Below are 6,000 nucleotides of genomic sequence, written 5' to 3' on the forward strand. Positions count from 1 at the left end.
TTTTAGATGCAGGTCTGCATAGCCAACCACTCCTTCTGGAGCATGGGGACTGACGCAGAGAACCCAGAGCAGTTAGATCACAGCGGTCCAGAGTTACTGTTGTATTGCACTTGGGGAAACTGCACAGAGGTGACGGGCCGGCAAGGTGGGACACGGCTTCAGAGGCTGCGAGGCGAAGTGTCCTGGCGGCGGGCCCCCGGTGGTGGCCCACCGCACGTGTTTGACAGTGGGTGACGCGGGCTGAGCTGCCCTGACCCCGTCAGCCGCGCTTTTCTCCCGTGTCACACGGGGATGATGACACTCCTCGGAAAAGGTTGTTGTGATGCCTTAATAGCACAGGGCGGGGGGGGCTTCCCGGGCTTGAGTCTCCCACATATCACCGGATTGGTCAGGATCATTTTAAGGGAAGTTTAGTACAGGGATCTGCCACAAAAGTGTGGGCAAAGTTCAAGGAAGCCAGCTGAGGTGTGGTGCAGGCCCCAAGGTCAGCAATTGTGGGGGGCTGTTAGCATGCCAGGCCTGAAAGGGGGCAAGAGAAGGGAGCATGGGCAGAACGGGGGAGCTATTTAGAGGAAGCTGTGCAGGAGAGGAAGCAGGACACCAGCAAGTACCCCAGCCTCACTCGCCTCCCACCCCCCAACTCCTGCTGGGGCTCCTCATTGCTCCTCCCACCCCCCAATTCCTGCTGGGGCTCCTCATTGGCTGCGCCCAGCCAGCTGCAAGCCCCCCCCCCCCCCCGCCCCAGGTGAGCCAGGAAGACCAGCCCCCACCCCCGTCTGGGGAGGGAGAGCAGAGAGAGTGGCTGGGTGGGGTGGGGTCAGGCAAATGGAGCCGACCCAGTGCTCAGCCTCTGTGAGCAGCTTCCCATTTCCCCCCTTCAAGTACCCCGCCCCCGCTTTCTTACCTGAAATACATTTATTTACTTTAAGAAAGAGACTTCTTAAGTCTCATCCTAAGCAGTGATATCCACGAAACCATGAGTTGGAAGGGCTAGAGTTTTCTCTAGAATATACCAGAAGCTTGGTCTCAGTTCAGCACTTCATGAATAAAGTGGCCATCTCTGTTGCTGGGAGTCACAGGTGAACACGCAGTGAAACACTCCCATCCCTACTGAAACAAAAAACACGTTACTATTAAAAATGCCATCTTCCCCCACTATGTTTTCTAACCCGATTGCTAATTTGTAGAAAAGGATATAAATGGGTTTTGTGTGTTTGTTTTCTAACTGGCCCACCTTAATGAATTTGATTATTTGGCCCATTGGTTTTTCATTAGATTCTTTTGGTTTCTCCAAGCAAACGAGTAAATCATCCGGGAGTGTTGATAAGTGTTTCGACTGACTGCTATTTAACATCTTATCATAGTGACTGGAGCCTACAGGGCAGTGTTGAACAAGAATGGAACAAGGGCGGTGAGATCAGGAATTCTCGTTTCTTCTTTACTTCAGTGGAAATGCTGCAAGCTCTATTGTTGTTTGTTTGGTAGTATTAAGCATGGTGCTGACTGTTGGCTAATGAGAGATATTCTTTATCTTGTTAAGGAAGGGTCCTTATATTCTTAGGTAACTACGAATTCTTATCGGGAATGGGCATTATGTGTTATCAGTTGCCTCTCAGCCATCTACTGAGACCTTACAACCCTGGAATGAATCCTGCTGGACTATGATGTATGATTCTTTAAGTATACTGCTTTACTTTTTTTTCTTTTCTAGAAGAGTTGCATCTTGGTTGGACAAAAAGCGTGCCTTAAAGTCCTTCTCAGCATGTTGGTGGACTATAAAACGAGCACGTAAAGTTACAGTGCAAGTTATTTATTCTGATAAAGACTGAATACGTAAGGGTGAAAGTGTATGTTGTGCGTACAATGATGTTTAAAACAACGTTGTATGATAGTTAACTAATTACAGGCTCTCAGCAAAATGGGAACACTCCTCAACAGTCCGCAGGCCCCCGAGTCTCTCTTTTACCTCCAGCCACCTCGGTAGTTTCTTGAAGAACATGGAGGCTGAAAGTGGGAAGATTCAGTATACTCAAAGTTGCATGTTCAGGCTAGAATTCCAAGCTGAGATAAATTTGGGTCTCGCAGATCTGCCTACTTTTCTGAAACTAGATCCAGCATCAGACGTTTCTCTTTTGTCCCTACTTAGGGGTAGGTAAATTGATCCCAGGGTGAGCAAGGACAACTCACGAAGCAAGTGGCAAGGCAAAACACAATGTGAGAACGTTGTGCGAACAGTTTAAAAGTTGTACGTGGGGGTGGGGGGGCACGTGCACACGCACGGGTGAGATGTCCTCTGTGCTCAGAACCCGCATAAGTCTGGGCCACCCCGTGGTCCGTCTTGGCCCAGTGCTGCGTTCAGAAGAAACACCACTCCAGCAACCCAAAATAATTGAGCAGCTATTCAGATTTTTCCTGTAGAATCAACAAAATGTAAAGAAGCAAAGCCATTCATAACACACAACCAAGTTCCTCTCAGCACGCCCTTTCCCACAAACCCCGTGTCCTCGCAGTCCAACACTTGCCCTTCTTTTTTCCGCTGGCTCTCAGGAAGTCCCTAGGCTTTCTCTCCAACTCAGCCTGACCTGGCCTTTGCCATCCTTTACCTTCTAGATCTATTTTTTGTCTCTGCCCTTCTCGCTGTAAAGCAGTCAAGCTCTTTTTGGCCCAGCGCCTCACCAGGGGCCCAGTTCTGCACGTCAAGGCCCAAGAACTATCAGGCAAAGGCAAAGCCCTTAGCAGGCAGCGTTTTTATTTTGTTTTGTTTTGTTTTCCTATAACACATGCAAAAAGAAAATTCCCAGGCCATCTCCAAACCTCTGCTTACCCAAGACTTTAATTTCCCTCCTCCAGCAAACATTTCACCATGTTCTAATTTGACAGATTCGAATCCCCCCACTCCCAGCAAACTAAAATGCAGAACAACTAATAAACAACGAAGTGGTCAAAAGCAGGGAGAGCAAGAGAGAGCTGGGTCATCCCGGGCCTGGGAAAGGAGCTCTGCGGGTGATGGAGTGTTGGGTCTGTTGGCAAAATTATGGTCACAAAAAGTGCTGTCTCTTCTATTTGGCCTGGTTCCCCTGAAGCTGAAGTTTCCCCACAAGTATCATGAAGGCCGCAAGAGAGAGGTACAGGAGGAACAAGGAGGTGTTACGCCGTCTCTCTGCGTCTTGAAGCTGGAGGCTTTGCAAGGGCTGAGGCGCAGCTGGCAGGAGGGCCCTGCCTGCCCTGGGCAGTTTCTGTCCCAGCCCGGCCCTTGCCCTCGGCCACCCTCTCTGTCTCTAAAGCCCAGACGCCCCCTCCGGCAGAGTAAGGAGCCTATTTTTAAAGACCAGGCACACTCTGAATGTATAATGACTTCTCCTTTTCTCCACCCGGTGCCAATCAGTGACTCATCAACCATTTTCTAAATGACTATGTTTTCATTCCCCAGTTTCCTTCCCACTGAGATATTAGAGAAGATTAAATGCAGCCCCTAGCCGCCTCCCTCCGCTTTTCTGTGTCTTGTTTTAGAGATGGTAATGCCCCCAAAATAGAAGCATTTCATTGAATGCTGATCATTTAGTGACAAGTGAAAACACACACACGCACACACACGCACATGGTGTTAGGGAAAAATCTGTAGGACTTCCAGGAGGACGAAAGAGAGAAGGAAATAGAATCTTGGACTGTGAGCCATGTGATATCTCAACTGGGTGCCATTCCCTGCACCCAACCTCGCCCCAGCTTTCTGGGCCAAAGCTCTTTGTTAAGGACCCCCAACTACACTTTGTATAGTCACTTGCTACTCTCTCTTCTCTGCGTGCTATTCTCTGCCAAATCTGTGGTTTCCTTTATGAGCCCCTCTGCTCTCCCCAGACACTCCTACCCCTGGCACCTGTCCACTCATGATGCCTTTTCTAGTGCCCTGTCGTCCTGTTAGCAGCCACAGGGAAAGCGATCTCTTTGCTGAGATTTTCTCTTCCTACTCCTCCTCCTGGACGTGACTGTTTCCAAATGGAGCCTTGTCTTTAGTTAGGTGGGTGAATATAAACCCATCATCATTTCTGGGATAATGACACTCAGCCTATCCTGCTGCCGATGGGTCTGTGGTCTGACGTTCTGGAAAACAAACAAAAACAAAAACACCACTTCTGATCCTGAGCTGTCTCTCCTCTTCTGTGCCTGGTATCTTCTTGTTTATTTTTTTAATGTTTATTTATTTATTTTTTTGAGAGAGACAGAGACAGAATGCGAGTGGGTTAGGGGCAGAGAGAGAGGGAGACACAGAATCCGAAGCAGGCTCCAGGCTCTGAGCTGTCAGCAAAGAGCCCAACGCGGGGCTCGAACTCACGAGCTGAGATCATGACCTGAGCCGAAGTCAGACGCTCTACCGACTGAGTCACCCAGGCGCCCCTGCTGTGCCTGGTATCTTCTATTTGCCCTTCTCCACTGTTCTCCAGCCTGCTCTGTGGCCTGGGTGCTTGATCTCTGTGGATTATGTCAACAGGGTTCCCTTATCTACAGGCTTCCAGTTGGGTCTAAAGTGTGCAGAGTTCTGGAAGTAGATCAGAGGATTGGAGGACAGTGAGTTCCAGGTGTTTATTCTGCTCAGTTCCCTCTCTGGGATGACTGTCCCCTGGCTTCTTTCAAGGAAGCCTGCATGACTCTCTTTTTCCAATAACCTCTCTCTCCCCTCATCCCCGTAGGCAGACCTAGGGGCGGCTGCCCCCAGTGCCTGCATTTTCTCACACGCTGCCATCGTGTAATCAGTCCCTTTTTAAAAGAACCCTCTTGGAATCATCCTCATTTGAATGTGCCATCTGTTTCCTGTTGGGACCCTGACTGGCCCTGTCTTTCTGTCTTCTCCACTCCCACCCCACCCCTTAAGCCTACTTTGCTCTGATTTTTTTCTCACCTCCTGCATGGTCTTTTGGCCTCCTCATCATGGGCCTTTCAAAACAACTGGTGGCCCTTTGGGAAGCAGCACGAAAGGAGCTACGGTGAGAGAGGGATGAACTTTTTTGAAGCAAGAAGCACAGCCCCCCCGGAAACCCTCAGTCTTCTGGTCTAAACATACTGCACATGAGTATCAGCTGGCCAACGTACCCTTGCTGGGAAGGAAGGCTAAGGGTTGACCTGGAGCTGGACTATTGACTACGCCCTCCAGCCCCGTCACGTTACAGTCTACTTGTTGGGAGCCTATGGGGCTTCTTACTCTGTGAACCATTCTCAGATCCTTTAAGGCCACGGGATATCTATAGAAACTGAATCTCAATAATCATAATCATCATAATCATGGTAATGGCTGCCAATTACTGAGTGCCAACTCTGAACCAGGCACCGCGCCTGGTGTTTTGCCTCTGTGAATCAAATGGAAGTTTCCATCTCGCTCTTAAGGGTTGCTTCCCCATGGTATTCGGGTATCGAACCCCAGTCTGTTCTCAACTTGTCCACCTGCACCACTCTGCTTCTCTGAGGCGTGTGTTACTCCCGCCTCCGCCAGGGGGTGTTACAAACTTCATTGTGGGTGGAGGTGGGGAACTTGAGAGGGGGCCTTCCCCTCTGTAGGTTCCTGTCTCCTCTGGAAAGACCTCAGGGAGCTTTCAAGGGTAACTGGGAGTCCCTGCTCTCACTTTCCTCCCTAACACAGCCAGACTGTTATGTGGGTCTGCGCTAAAGTTTGAGGAGCATGAAAGGGGGGAAAACCACAAGTGAAGAGAGGAGTGTGGAACCTCAGGACCCCTGAGGAGTTTAAGTGTTCACGGTGCTGGGGGGTGGGTATGTGGGGACTCTTAGAAGCACACTCCAGTTCCTGACCTTGTCCCCTGCCCTCAAGTCTTCTCCGCTCTGTGGAATCTCCCCCTTCTTCCACCTCTGCCTCTCCCTTTTTAAAGTGTTCATCCGCTAGAGCTGTTCTCACTCCAGGATACATCCGTTTGCCCCCAGCAGGACGTTTCCCCGAGTGCGCATGAGCGGACAAGTACCTCTGCGGTCTCCCATGGGTCGTGTCCTGTCCACTGT

This window comes from Acinonyx jubatus, chromosome X (assembly GCF_027475565.1).
Source record: "Acinonyx jubatus isolate Ajub_Pintada_27869175 chromosome X, VMU_Ajub_asm_v1.0, whole genome shotgun sequence".
Taxonomy (NCBI): Eukaryota; Metazoa; Chordata; class Mammalia; order Carnivora; family Felidae; genus Acinonyx; species Acinonyx jubatus.